The sequence below is a fragment of the Cyprinodon tularosa genome, unplaced genomic scaffold (genome assembly GCF_016077235.1).
Source record: "Cyprinodon tularosa strain WSP-4 unplaced genomic scaffold, ASM1607723v1 ctg360, whole genome shotgun sequence".
Lineage (NCBI taxonomy): Eukaryota > Metazoa > Chordata > Actinopteri > Cyprinodontiformes > Cyprinodontidae > Cyprinodon > Cyprinodon tularosa.
The window spans coordinates 272,645-288,741 of NW_024039075.1; positions in this window are offsets into that span (position 1 = coordinate 272,645).

Sequence of the window (16,097 nt, forward strand, 5' to 3'; positions counted from 1 at the left end):
GTAATTAGTTATAGTTACTAGTTACTTCTCCCAAAAAGTAACTGAGTTACTAACTGAGTTACTCCACAATAAAAGTAACTAGTTACTAGTAAAAGTAACTATTGCGTTACTTTTGCGTTTCTCGCCCCCGTAACCCTCACCACCCGGCCCCCACCTTCTCGCCGTGTGTTTCCAAAGCCAGCTGAATAGAGCGGACGACAAAGACAAGAACCTGCAGAGAGTTTAGCATTTATTGCAACTCAACGTAAATGACATCAGGGGGGAACGCCATGGGAAGTTATTTAACAGGGCATTCAGATCTGGTGAAATTAATAACTGGGGATGTCTAATTTTGAAATCCTGTGTGTTTGGGTTGTTATAGATACTGTAACACCTGCCTGCCTGCCTGCCTGCCTGCCTGCCTGCCTGCCTGCCTGCCTGCCTGCCTGCTTGCTTGCTTGCTTACTCACTCTGTCCATCCCTGCCACAAAGGCCATCAAATAATGTTTAAAATAAAAAATACAGTAGGTTGAAAAGGCAGAGCATCCATCCATCCATCCATCCAGATTTCTCCCTTTCATTTGATTGTTCACGCTCTCCATAGTTCTCCTGTGGCGCGAGCACAGGGCGACTGTTGCGCGCCTTTAGCAAACATGCGCGTTTCCTGTCGCTTGCGCGGTGACTCGTGCCGCCTGCGCTGTGCGGAGATGCAGGGGAAACCGTATGTGATGGGGAAACGCAGCTCGACGTAACACCAGTATTTCCATCAGGAAAACGCTGTTTTGCTGCTGGAGTCATCCTCACTCTCCATCTCTCTGTGTGTGCTGTACGTTAACACCCGCCAGCGGAAACACGCACCTCCCCAACTGACAGACGGAATCTCTCTATACATCAGCCAATCTCATCCTCTCCTCTCTCATGACAAGGCGCGCACCTCTGGATGACCTAAAAAATAATCTTTAATATCTCTTAAATAAAAGTAGCACAAACAATATTTTTTTCTGCACAAATCTGCACTAACGTTGCACTAACCATTCAGTCTATTTGCAGAGTTTTTTGACGTGGGTGGGGTGTCAGCTTCACGCAGCTGCGCACGAGTCCTATCATGAAAAAAGGGTTGATTGTGCGACCTGAGTAACGCGCAGTAACGGCGTGTCTGCAATGGTAACTGCGTTATAGTTACAGTCAAAGTAATTAGTTAGATTACTCGTTACTAAAACAAGGTAACGCCGTTAGTAACGCCGTTACTTTCAACGCCGTTAGTCCCATCACTGCTCCCAAACAGTTGATTCCTCCATTCTTTGTTGTTTGGCATTTATACCCCTCCTCTGCAGTTACAGTTTACTAGATTCTCTTCATTCCTTCCCTAACCTATGTGTTCCCCTTTGTCCTGGTTCCTTGTTTTTCTTAATTAGTTATTTCTGGATTTATCCTTCTGTTGCCAAGACATCAGCTTCTATTTCTGCATTTGGGTCCTCTAAAAACCTCCACACAACCTGACAAAAGTGGTTTTATGTCATATGCATCACATAGACTACACCACGAGACCACATGGAAATAGAGATACTTCGAGTGGTTACAGGCTATACTAGCACAGGTCACTGTGATATTAGTGTGTCTGCCTACTGTACTCTGATTTTGTTTTTATTTTTGGGTTAAGTAATCACACCAGTAAGACGCTGTTTCAAGATACTATATTTGTAGAGCAAAAATGCCCAGGCACATGTAAACAACTTTTTGCTATATACTGTATGGTTTACCTGAAACGCCACAACAGGTTAGGTTACAACAGGACATATTAAAGAAAACAAAATCAATGCATAAACGGCCATTTAAATGAAAGAAAGAAAAAAAAACACAGCACACTAATTAGTCTCTGCAGTGTCCATACTGGTTTACACTTCTGAGAGTAATATCGGCTGCAGCACTTGTCACCTGGAGAATGTGTAAGCACGCTGTGTTCTAACTGTGTTTGACAGGATAAATGCAGGAGACCTGTGGTTTTGCTCCTCTCCACCTAGACCTGTCAGCATGGTTTGGAAGCTAACTTTCTTTGGTGGAAAGGTGCCCTATCAAGGATTCAAATGCTGCATTTGACTTCTATTCTCACAGGGAAGATGCTACTTAATTGAATTCATGAAGAGAGGTAATAAACTAATAGTTAGTTTACTCTAATCAGGCTTTGGTGTTTGAGCTGTTCCAAACAGCACAAAGGATACAACAAAGTTCTGGTGTTTTAAACCCAATAGATGGAATGAGAAGAAACTAGTTTGTTTTTTTGTCCCACAATGGGGAAACGTTCAATCTCTGCACTTGACCCATCCCCTTGGGGAGCAGTGGGCTGCCATTGTGTGGCACTTGGAGAGCAGTGTGGGGTTAAGGGTTTTGCTCAGGGACCCAGAGTGGAGGCTGTGGGGATCAAACCGGGTACTTGCAACCTTCTCAGAGCACAATCGCACTGCTCTAACCATTAGGCCAACACTCCCCATACTCTCCCCAATTTCTTCACCGAGAAAATGGGGTGAAGAAATTAAAAAAGAGAAATTAAAAAAGCCGCCCTGTGCAGTAATGATACTGAAAAGGTAATCGCATAGCCTTCTGTCCAAACTTTTCCATTGCAGTTAGTGGGAGCCTGGTAGAAATGGATTAAATAAATGAACCCCTTTTTTAAGCTATTCTTTTTTTATATGTATTGAAAGTGATGCTCAATTCTGCTACATAGTGAAATAAACTGTTACAATTAAGGTTACAGCATTTTGAAGGCTGTCGTTTTGTGGTTTGAAGGAGATTCTAGTTTATGTATTTGCAATTTTTATTGTATTGCAGTTAAACTTTTGGTAAAGCGGATCATCTGCAACTCCTAAAAGCATCAACAACGATGCTCTGATTGAGGAGAAGAGGATGCTATCATGCAGTTATTTAGGCTTGGATAATTGAAGAAGTTTGCATACTGTAGGGTACAAGTTGATACTCTGGAATCAATGGGGCACTGATGGAATAATACAACAAAACTTTCCTTTTTACAAAAATAATATTCTTATTTGAATTAAATTCTTTTGATTGACCAATCAGAGACCTATTTGAGGTTTATAGTATATTGTTCAAGGAATTTTCTGTAACAAGTAAAGAAAAATAATAATAATTAAATGTTTGAAATTGATGATATATTATTCTGCATATACAATCGAAACTATTTTACCTTATGGTCGGTACAATAAAATCAATGTATTAGTAAATTAAAAAAAAAGTAAATTACTACTTTTTTTATGCCAGGTTTGTAATTATGGTCCTTCTTAAAAAGAATAAAATTACCCTCACATCTAAACCTGCAGTTGAATAGTTTAACAAACCTGCCCCCAAAAATAAACGAAATCCCTGTAAACCTGAACTCCTGCGTATTTGTCAAAAATGCATTTCAGACAACCATATTCTTTAATCAGGAAAACAGCTAGGGAACAGAAAACAAATGACATAGAGACTATTAGACATTATTGCAGCAACTATTAGATTTTGTGGGGAGATCTACCTTTGAAAGAGGAAACCATTTAGAATCTACAGGTAAAAAACATCTGAAAGTCTAAAGAGTGCTGCTTTGGAGGAGTGAATTCAAATCTCAGCTAACAAAAACAATTTCTGAGAATAAGAAAGAGTAGTAAAATAATTAAATTAATTACTGTTTTAATGTCTGACTCTGATAATGTTGAATAACATTACCATTGTGAGTATGAATATATGAAAAGAATGTGATTTATTAAAAACTAAGTGGTGGAAGGTCGCAATAATTATTCAACAATTTCTAAAATGTTTCTTTTAAAGTAATGTAAAATCAAACATCAAGATTAAAAAGAAAATAAATGTTTTAGTGTCTTTATTTATCTTTGAAGATATCCCAAACCTTGAGCTAGCGGCTTTAATAATGCTGCATAAATTACTGGAGTCTGTCAAGATATCAAAAAGCAAAGATTAAGACTAATATACATAAATCTGTCCAAACAGCTCAAAAGCTTCCTACAGAGAGCCTGATAAATCCAGATTAGACTTTCTGTTTCCAAAATGTTTCATGATGATTTATCACATAATGGCTGCGCAGTGAGTCCCGTCAAAACAAATCTGTTCCTAAATGAATAGAAATTATTAAATAAAAAAAATCAACCACTGGCAACAATTAGAGAGCATATTTAACTTTTATTATCTTGCATAACTATCCATGTTTTTAAATGAAGTGTTTTCAGAAAGGCATATTTAATATGTGATGAATCCAGCGATCAGGCCATGTTCCAAGACAGACCTTTAAAAAAGCTCCAAGAGCCTAATCACACTTTCACCAGACTCTCTGTCATGTCTCTCTGAGCTGTTTCAAGTATCTTGACAGGAACACTCGGTTTACTTGGTAGTGAGAAAATCAGCTTTTTCAGCAAACAAAGCAGCTCCAAGCTCCTCATTTGTTTGGCTTCTGTCTGACCATACTGTAGCACGCATTTAATTATAAGGATACATATTCATTAACACATTTACCATGGTTATCTAAACTTGAATACGGTCTTTCAGATTTTTTTTTTCCTGTTTCCACCTTATACTTAAAAAAAAAAAAACTCATTATCTTTTAGGACAGGTGTTTGTCCATGTGAGTACGTGCTCAAGAAAATGTGTATTTGTCTGCCTGCTAATACATGTCGGCGATGGCTGGCAGGAAAAAGTATCATCTGGACAACCATCTGTTCATCTATCAGGAAGCAAATGCTTTCTTGTTTCAGAAAAACGTCCAAACTTTGCAGACTCTGTGTGGATGGACTTCACAATTATGTGACAACAGAAAGAGAATGGAAAATTGGTAGGAAAATTAAAGTAGATATAACCTTTTTTCACTTTTTATTTGTTTGCTTTGGGCAGCTGGGGGATTTAATCAATTGTAGTGTGCATCAACAGTGTTTTCCTCATTCATCTGAGGGACATCAAAACATGAATATCAAAGGGAACCTTTCTATCTTTGTTTTGAAAGATCTTTTGGGCTCAAGCACTTTTTTACATACTTTGTCCTGTAAAAAATAAAAGTTTGGTTGAATTGGCTTGTGTGATTGTCTTTTTACTCTTTTTTTCTGTGTTAGATTCTACTAGTTCTGAAATTTTTTAATAAAGTTTTTAACCACATTGATTTTTTTTTTCTGCATTCTCAGTTGGTCTGTTCAATTAAAATTTCTTCAGTTTTATAGGTTTGTTTACAAGCTGCAACCATTTCAGACTGTGTCCATCCATCCCCTACCTGCCTTTAGCAATCATTGACTACCAGGAAATTAATGATTTCCTGCCTGAGTTGTGGCAGCAGTAACTAGGTTTCTAAGAGGTACCACAAAGAATACTGCAAATGTATATACAAAAGTAGGCTCCTACTCTTGATGAACTGACAACATGGTTGAAGTTTTGAGGTCTACTTCTCACTTAGTACTTAGTACCTTTTGTGACTGACTAATTAAAGGGAAATGACCGACTGAATGGTCAGCATTAAACCAGCTCTTAGAGGGTTCAAAGAAATCCAAACCAAACTGCTGAGCCAGCAGCCAGAGAGGCCTGACAGCAAGTGGTGTTGCCCCCCAATCTGTAGTGGTACCACGATCAGCTCACTTAAGCAACCAAAATTAACCCATATCCCTATCAATTCAACTTCATAGAAAAAAAACAACAAAAAACAGAAATTACCTTTTCTCTTTCTATATAAAAATAGAAAGATGTGAAATGTTACTAAAGACTTTTCCTGAGAGAATAAATGTGTTTACGTCCTTTCTGTTTAACTTTTATATTATATAGTGCATAATCTAAAGAAAGACACAAATCTAACTCATATTAACACAGATTAAACATATTTTCCCTGACTGCAATGACAAGCAATATTTTTAGAATTAGAATTAGACAACTACATTTTCAATATACAGTGTCCACAAAATGAAATTTCATTTTGTACATCTTTCAGACAGTGAATGAACAGCAGCTTAGTGGTGAGATGAACATTTCCATTTCACAAAGTGCAGCAGTGATCGAATGTAAACAGTGTGGGAGAATAACATGGCATTGATGTGGAAATTCAGAGTACAGCAAAAACAAACAAATATATATGGTGCATAAAATGCAGTAGAAAAACATTTTGAGTTGAGTTCTATTTGGTTTGATGTTATCAGTGTGATGCAGAGTCTCGAAATGTGATTTGATTTAGTTTTTTTCAACGGTTCAGCAGTCTGATGGCAGTGGGGAAAAAGCTGTTATAGAAATGCTGGACCTGCAACGGATGCTGCGAAGCCTCTCCCCGGAGGGCAGCATGGAGAACAGTCCATGGTGGGGGTGTGAGGGGTCATTGATAATGTTGCAGGCTCAGGACACGCAGCGCTGGGATGAAATGTTTTTACTGTGGAGTGGAGCCCTGATGATCCTTTCTGTCGTTCTCACCACTCTTCTCATGTTCTTCCAAACAGTGCTGCGGCCTCGAAACAAAACAATGAGACAGCTGGTCAGAATGCTCTCTATGGTGCTGCTGTAGAAGGTCGCGAGGATGAGTAGGGGCAGGTGGTTTCTCCTCATCCTTCGCAGGAAGTCGTTGTCGTCTCTGATGAGGCCCACCACCGTGGTGTTGTCTGCAAACTTCACTATGTGATTGGGGATGAACCTGGGGACGCGGTCATGTGGGGGCTCAGCAGGCGGCTCAGGCTGCAGCCCTGAGGGAAGGGAGCTTGTGTTCAGGGGGAGTACATCAGAGGTGTTCTGTCTGACTCGGACTGACTGAGGTCTGTCTTTGAGGAAGTCTAGCAGCAACTGTGGCTAAGTGTCTCACTTACCTCCTCAATTTAAGAAGAAATGCACTTATATTAAGAAAAAAATGACTTATTTAGATTTCCTTTTTTGCAGTGCAAATAGATACACTTCTTTTAATTTTGCTAATTAATAAGTTATCTTCTTTCTAATCATATGGTTTGATTGTATGGTGCCACTGAATGTTTAATATTCCAGCTGTTTGAATGTGAATAACTTCAAATACCAAAGCTAAGCTTGCTAAAGAGAGTTATGGTTCAATGATAGCTGTTCAATGCTAATTTCTGAGGAATGTTTGTGAATTTCCTGTAATTCTGAATCACATGACATTAATATGTGATGACCAAAGCAACAATGTATTTTGCTGTTGAATGTTATATAAAAAGTAGTCATGCATAATTTTACTAGCATTAAGAAGAGGGGAAACCTGTTGACAGGGATTTTCTGTTCTAAAGGAAAAGATCTATCCCCGACCACTTAACTGTCAAACTGACTGCTCTTTTCTCTTGGATGTCCCGTCTTTCCTATCTGTCAAGTCTGTGGTTTAACTAAAGCTCAGTGGCGTGGCTCCAAACGGTTGGCAGGTTTCTGTCTCACATCACTGAACTAAAGGCTGAGTCACGACAAGGCAGAGCAGAAAAGTAGATGTGTCTGAAGAACAGAAAGACAGCTCCAAAGCCCTGATGTTTGATTTCACACCAGGACTTATGTCCCTGGAAGTTTTAGAACTAGTTATATTTTAAGTACCTCATCACTGAAATACCAGGTCTTTACAAAGGCATAAAATTATTTAATGTCACCCTGAAGTGATACAGTTTAATTACATCTCTAACTTTTTAATCTACATGGATGAAGCAGAGAACATGAGTAGAAAGAACATGTTGTGTCTGTAGAATATAAGATGGAAAGGAGCAACTGGCTACTGCCAGATTTGACCACATTCATAAAAGCAGTGTCATGATAGGCTTAAGAGGCTGAACCCACATGCAGAACACCACAGGAAGCTGAGTAAAAGTTTAACAGAGCTTATTGAAAAACACACAGAGTAATTATGAACTGGTTCTGGTACAGGTCCGGGACTGGAATCACTGACATCTGCAGAGATGGATAGTTTGATTAGCCAGGCAGCGAGATGGCTTGTCGAGTGTGTAAATTCAGAATACCGTATACCTAGATTAGGTTCTGGCAGATCCTTTGAGAGAGGGGGAACCGGTTGGGTCCAGAGACTGTAGATTCAGCAGGGAGCTCAGCAGCAGCAGCGTCTAGCTTCTGACTCGTGAGTTTCAGACCTTGACTTGGTTTCCTAGCTCTTCCTTGAGAGCTGTTGGGGGTCCAGAGACTGTAGATTCAGCAGGGAGCTCAGCGGCAGCAGCGTCTAGCTTCTGACTCGTGAGTTTCAGACTTTGACTTGGTTTCCTAGCTCTTCCTTGAGAGCTGTTGGAGGAATCCAGACTGATGTCTTCTGGTTTGGCTTCCTTGGGCAGGCAGGCAGGTTTCCAGACTAAGCTCATCCAGAGCTTCAGACTTCGATCAGGTTTCCTATGAGGCAGAGAAGACAGAGGCAGGTTAGAATCTAGTTTCTCCCTAGAGTCTACTAGGATTCTATAAATTAACAGAGGCTCAGGTTTCGCTAACCAAACTTGGTCAACACTGCGGCACTCCAAAATCCACCTTCTCAAATTGCTTCAATGTTGCCCAAAGTGGCTGAAAAGTGGCTATTGGAGTTGAATTTTCTTATTAATTTTCTTACAATATGCAGTAGTACACACCTACTATACGGGTCAGGACATTTGTCACCATAGCCCCATGTTCGGTTATAAAAGCAGCTTAATCAGACATATGTCTTCTTAACGCTCTTCTCAGCCATCTTAGCAGCACTAATTCACCCAAGAAGCTTGAGTCTCAGGTTCTGTTCCACCAGGCTCCACATAGCCTCCATAAAACTCCACTATCAAGGTGGTAGAATAGTTCTCCATCTCAAAAGATCTATCATTGTGCTATGTCGCCTGGCTGGGTTTAGGAGATATAAGGGACTAATATAAATTTAGACAGTTAATTAAGGTGTCAATGGGACATTTAAAAAGGTTTATTCTGCCACCCTTTAAAATAAACTTCCTGCAAAGAGTGGTAAAAGGTTCAGGGAGAGCTCAGGCCAAAATAATAAAAAGAAAACAACCCTGAAAGAAAAAGAAGTTGACTTACCTAACTCAAACTAAACCAAATATATACAACCCTACGGAATAACTTGCCTAACGAGCACATAAACAGAAGAAAAAAGGGGTTAAAGGGCAAAAAGGCAGCTCTCCCCTCCAAAATAACATCTGAATATGTTAACATGGCAGCAAATTAACAGCCCATTAAATCCTACAAACGACTATAGAGGTGTTCGGCAGACAAATGGCCCAGAGGCCCTGAAGTGCAGCTTCACAGGCCTTAATGGTGTGCAGGTTATTGCTGATTGGACTGAAAAGCAGCAACCAATTTTGGAGGCATAGCATAAGACAGAACAAGGGCTCTTTCTCAATGGACTCATGTTCTCTCCAAGTACGTTCTTGACAAGAACACATGAAAGTGTGGACTCGGGAGAACGGGAGCACGTAGAATAAATCTGGTTCAGTTGGAACAGAAGCGTCCTTGTTACATCACCACAATCATAACTAGTCTGGGGCTGCATTTCACCTCCTGTTATTATTAGTCTCTAGATATTAATAAATTAAACTCAGGTCTACTAACTCTCCAAACTAGAAAAAGTCTCCAGATTTTTTTGTGCATTAAAAAAAAAGTAGCTAGAGAACTAAGAAAAATCTCTAAATTATTTGAAATATTACTCAGGGTCAGAATTTTTTCAACCCTTGTCTGGTGGGGGGGGGGGTTAAGTCATTTAATCTGGGTGAGTCACACTTTAAGAAAATTAACATGTTTGCTCTGAATGTTTATTTCCATAGTTTTTTCCTTAGTTAATGTTGTCGTTGATCACTTTAATTACAAGGGCGACATCCGGTAAAAATATCTAATATAATGTGCATTTCCATCAGCTTTTTATATTGCGCATTTTGAAGTATCGCATCAGAAAAGCTTGCTGGAAACACCAAAATTTTAAAAACTTGCTCAAATTCGCAAAAAAAGAAAGGATCTTGCTAGCACGTAGGGCTTTTCGGCTATTGGGGGAAAAGGGTTAGTGTGCAAAATGGGAAATTGAAGGCAGGCGGGGGGAAGCACTGAGCCGCCGGTGTCCAGGCTAATGTCACCGAGTTGGGTTCAGTCGCTCCGTCCCGCGCTGGCTCCCTGCTCCCGTCCACCGGGGTTCCCGGACCAGCACCAGAGCAGACGCCTCGGTTTGAGTGGTTGGACTACGTGCTGCACTGTAGTCGACTCTAAATCCCGGACGTTTTTTTAATTCCCCCCGGCCATTTTTTTAGGTATGAAAAGTAGGACATGTCTGGGGAAAAAAGGACGTCTGGTCACCCTACCATACCAAATACCCTATAGAATCATTCTATGACCCCTTTAAGCCAAATGGAAACACCACAATGCATTTCCACCACATTTTCTTTTTGTCAAGCTTTTGAATGTTCCCTTAAACTTGGTATTTCAGTTTAATGGAAACACTGCTAAGGAGTATAAAATTAAGTGGAATTTAAAGAGATTTAAAAAGTATTTGTTTAGTTTACATGTTTTTTGGGTGAGCTGCAGATTTTAAGCATGAATGCCAATTAAATACCGATACCTGGATCAGATATCGGCTGAAGAAATTGGCTTGATCGGATATCTATAATATACAGAGATGGGAAGTAACGAAGTACAAATACTTTGTTACTGTACTCAAGTAGATTTTTCTGATATTTTTACTTTACTTTACTACTTATTTTTATGGCGACTTTTTACTTCTACTCCTTACATTTTCACACAAATATCTGTACTTTCTACTCCTTACATTTAAAAAAAATTGGCTTGTTACTTTAGTTTTGAATAATTTCAATGGAGTTACCTTTATTATTTTTCACATCATCAATACCAAATTCAATCTAATTGGATGGGAATCTACGTTGCATTTGACGCACCACTACAAGATGAATCGACAGATTCGGCGGTATTCATTCGCGGCAAATCATTGCAGCTTGGTGCCGGTGGCGTTAGCATAGTAGCATGGACGACGAGATGATTGAAAATGAACACAACGGAGATCTAGTCCTATTGGCAGACATCCATTTAAAATGTAGGCAAAGGTATGAAAAAAGTAGTTTCTACTTTTACTTTTATACTTTAAGTAAATTTACAAGCCTGTACTTTGTTACTTTTACTTGAGTAAAGAAGTTTAATCAGTACTTCTACTTTTACCAGACTATTTTTTAACACAACTATCTGTACTTTTACTCAAGTACGGAAAGTGAGTACTTTTGCCATCTCTGATAATATATCGGATATCGGAGATCCAATCCAGTGCACTTTAGTTGATACTATTATTCCTTTTTTTTGCTGCTTCTTTGTTAATAAATAATATAAAGTAATTTTATTTCTGCATTAATTAGTATCCTTTTTAGCAATGTTTATGTCAAGGCTAAAGCCTTCACTGATACAAGATATACGGTTTAGTTACACAGTTATACAGCTGAATCGGATTGGTATTGTATTGTGGCTGTCATGCCCATCCCACTGGATCAGTGCATCTCTAATGCTGATATAGAATGTTAATGTTCATACTTCAGATAGAGAGCTACAAAAGTAAGCAATTGATGAGTGGTCAATTATTTCTGCATCGTAGCAAAGCTTTTTAATAAAATATCTGATTTTAATGTAGAGTCTTTATTTCTGTGGAAATTATAGCTGGAAAAAGATTTAAGAACAGAAACATCAATAAATGAAAGGAGGGAATGAGAGGACTGCTGGCCTAGTGGAATCTAAGGAGAAGGTTGGAGTTTCACACTTTGGTATTTTATAGATGAAGAAGATGGAGAAACTGAGCAGCTTACTGTTTACTTTACTCTATACTGCCTTATACCCCAGTGTATGCCTTATACCCCAGTGTTTTTAGAGATTTTTATAATTTTATTTACTATTTCATATATGTTTCATGTTGCACGACTGTACCACAAAAAATTCCTAGTTGTGAACTTCTTCACTAACAATGGCAATAAACCCGATTCTGATTCTGATTCTGATTTTGGTTGCATGTCCAAGCTTGGAGGAAGGCGTAGGTCCACAGCATTGGACGCTAGTTTGTGTGGAAGAAGCAGGATCCAGGAGAACAGGTATTCTTTTTCTTTGTAATGGAGGCTGATTTGGAATGAAGCATGGAGGAATCCAGGTTTTTGAAGGAGAGGCATGGAGGCAGACCGTGACCGGGAAATTGGATTGATGGAACTGGGAGACGCATCTTAAGGGGAACAAGGTATTGGAAACTGTGTGGTACAAAAGATAAGTTTAACACAGAAGACACAAAATTTATCATTTTAACCTAGCTTAGTCCTGTATCACTGTTGGAACATTAACCATCTGGTTTCTGCCTGAGGGGAAGGTGCCCTTCCTAAAGGTTGCTGGAGGTTCTAGTTGATGAGCGCCTGCTGGTTCCAATCAGCCTCTGATGAGGAGGTTTTTCACACAAAAAAAACACATCCACAGCAGCACATCAAACAGGTTGATTTTATTCTTAAATGGTGCAACAGTGGCGTCGGATGAAAGAGTTTGCCCTTCAAATGGAGGGTTGTCGGTTTATGCCCCAGCTCCGCCTTCAGTATTGTTGCGTATTTGAGCAAGACGCTTACCCCACATTGCCTACTGGTGGTGGTCAGGGAGACTGGTGGCGCCAGTGTACGGCAGCCTGCTTCTGTCACTGAGCCCAGGGCAGCTGTGGCTACAATGTAGGTTGCCACCATCAGTGTGTGAGTATGTGCATGAATAGGTGAATGACTGAATGTAGTGTATGTATGAGCCATTTACCATTTTACCATTTAAATTGAAAAGGACTCTTTTCTGTCTGGTGCCTGACTTTTCCTGTTTGGCTTGGGAAATCTCGGAAAAAATCAAAACCTTGTTGGATTTTTTTTGAGTGCCACACAGCCTCTGTAACTGACCTGCACTGCACCGTGGCGGCTGTAACTGTACACATTGATTTTTATGATTTATGTTCCTTGTGGAGCTTGCATCACAGCTGCACTGCAAGAAGCACTGGCACAGTATTACTCTTTGCTTTTGAAGAATGATTTTTTTTTTTTAACAGTCATTACTTATCATTCACAAAATATTTTGCAAACAAATCTCAAAGCCAAATGCCAACAGGCAGCACAGCTAGTCACAGATCAAGACCTTTTAATCTTTTTGTGCTTCCTTTCATAAGAAAGTCACAGAATCCAATGAAAACTTCCTATTTCATCATAAGGTATTGAATGATTAACAAGGTTTTACTTACTGTATTTTCTGTATTATCTGCACTTTGCTAATCTGAATTTTAAGAAATAATCCCTAAAAAAAACCCAAAATTTTCCATCTGACGTTTTTTTTTTTAAATATCGCTGACCTGCTCCTTTTTTCCTCCTAAACAGAATCATCAGAAAATTGAGAATTTCATATATGAAAGATTTAAAATTGCCAGACACTTTTTAAAATCTAAGTCATGCTGACAAAGTTGATCTATTTACTGTTAAACTCGTTCACTTATTTACAGCCTCCTAGTGAAGCAGTGATTGTGATCCTGTTGACTCCTCTTTGAAGGTGCCGATGTGCTTTAATTAATCTGTGGAGGGGAAGCGACTGTAAATTTTCAGAGCTTTATTAACATGCGAATTGGCCGGCTGACAGACAGGCAGATGTTCAAGCAGAGCTTGTGTTCTTCCTTTGTGTGGAAGCCTCTGCTGCGTTTGGCCGCTTTTAAAAGATACACAGTGTGATGGAGATTAGGAGCAAGCTGTGCAACCAGTGTTTAGTGGGTCGAGTGGGATGGCGGGCAGGCAGGAGGCAAACTTTGCATATCAAAGGCAAGCTAACAGAGAGAAGAGCGAACATCAGGGATGGCGATCTCCCCTCAGTGAAGAAACACTCTGATAAGAGAAGAGGGAGACAGGTTCACTGAGCGCCACTGATTTATCAGAAAATTAAGGGTTAGTCTTTATCTTGTTTTAACACCTTGTCAATACATCCTACCACACAGAGTGATGACTTGTGTGTGTGTGTGTTGAGATTACATTGTTAGCTTATATAAACAAAGCTGAACAAGGCATTTCTAACTTCGTTTTTATTACTTCTCACTCAATGTTTACAGAGTTTAAAAATTTCTCATGAAATGAGAGATTTCCTTTAAAGCTGACATCATAGCTTTCATCTAAATGAAAAGATTACTTTTATGCTCTAACGTAAGGTTGTAATGTTTCCAAAACTACTTTGCTCGTAGGAAGTAAAACTCAAAATGTTCAGCTGTAGTTTATTCCTCGCTCTGCCTTTCCACTGCAGGTAAGAGAACAGGCCAAAAACTGTGAAAAGAGGGTATTACCGTAGAAGGGCGGTAAGATTTTTTGACATGAAGCCTTAGAATGGGAAACGCTATAAAAAAATATCTCATTGGTTGCGTGTCGTCAGCATTTCAGTCAATATGCAGTTCATATTTTCTGTTCACTTTAACCCTTTACATAGTACTGTATTTTTTTTGTTTTCATGCAGGTCTTTAGCCTGGGTGCCAGTCCGAACTTAGTCCCGCCCACAAAGTTTGAGGTCGGGAAGTTCGGTCTGGCTCTGCTCCATAGTAGCGCGAGTATTAAAGCCCACTGTCAGGCGATCCAATCAAATTGTCAGGGCGGGCTTTATACGATGATGGACAGATGATCAAGAGTAACGTTATCAACCACGTGACCAAAGCGCGCTCTGGGTGACAACAATAATGGCTGCCGCTGGAGAGTTTGGGTGAGTAGATTCTGCTATTAGGTCTGTTCTAGAAGATATCGACAGCAAATTAATTTTAAAAGAGGAACAGAGAAACGCGATCAAGTCTCATCTTCTTATTGTAGGCGTGAAACTGCACGCTTTGATTTTTGTGGACAACAACTATGCCTCGCTTAACATACGTCACGCACTCCGTTGCTCTTATTGGTTGTAGGTCTATCCAATTGAGTGCAGAGGCATTTTTTTCCTGGTTCGTTCAAAACACGCCCCATAATCACAGCTCTATGGAGCAGTATCAGACTCATATTCTGACTAGAATTGAGTCGGACTACGTCAGGCTAGCAGGTCTTTAAACTGGGGGTTCAATCATCTAATATTCAGAAACCTCCCAAATTTTATACATAGTGTTCTGATGAGTTCTACCTTGAAAATCTTTGATCCTTAAGTGAAAGAAACTAATATTCTATAAAAGATAAAAATGTATTATTGAAACTGTGTAATAAGCTCTGATTATTTTGGCTAAAATATTTTGCTAACTAGTTCTGAAACACCCTAAAAAAAACAAAACGAACCACTACAATCATTCTTACTTAACATAAAAAAAAAAATAATCACATAAAAAAAACATTTGCTTTTTATCAATTGAGCAATTTTAATCAATTTTATCCAAGGCTGAAAGCACCTTTTGTTGACCATGTTCGCAATTACCCTGCATGATTAAACCCTTCTCTAACAGCAGTTTATGTTATTAATAACACCTCTGTTCTAGGTATTACCTGGGGACAAAAGCAGGCCAACGAATCAAATGACCACTGTTCCATTTATTACTTCCTTTATAATTTCACAACCTCATTCAACTTCCATCCCCAAAAATTAGCTTCATTTGTAACCTAGCGACATGCATTGCCACAGAATTAATGCTATTACTCTTCATCCAGGCGTGGAGCTATGCAGCATGACCATTAGAGTGTGACAACATGGATTATTTCCCATCATGCCCTAAAGGACTACAGGCTGCCAGGGTGGGCTGATGGCGGTCGCGTTGGGAAAAGACGGAACAAATGCAATTTAAGTCCCAAGATATTTTCCTCTGAAAAACCCAATTATGTCTACTGGGAGGACGGGGTGATGAGGGTCATTTTGTTCCTGCTAATGGAGCTGAAGATCGGCAGCATGCAATAATGGGGTCTCTCTTTATTCCCTTAGCTTTCATTCACTGCCCACATCACTGTCACACTTTTCTTGTTCTCCCCCCTTCCCTACTCCACACTTACTGCAGGAACCAGATGATTGAGAGTCCCCCAAATAAGAAGAGCGTGATTAAAAAGTCACTGCTTGCAGATGGATTTCAAATAACGTCTCTGAAAAAGTTATTCTCTTTTTCACTAAAAGCCGAGCAGCGAGGAATTCAAAAGTGGGAAAACAAGTGCAGGAGGGGGGGGCTACACCACTGA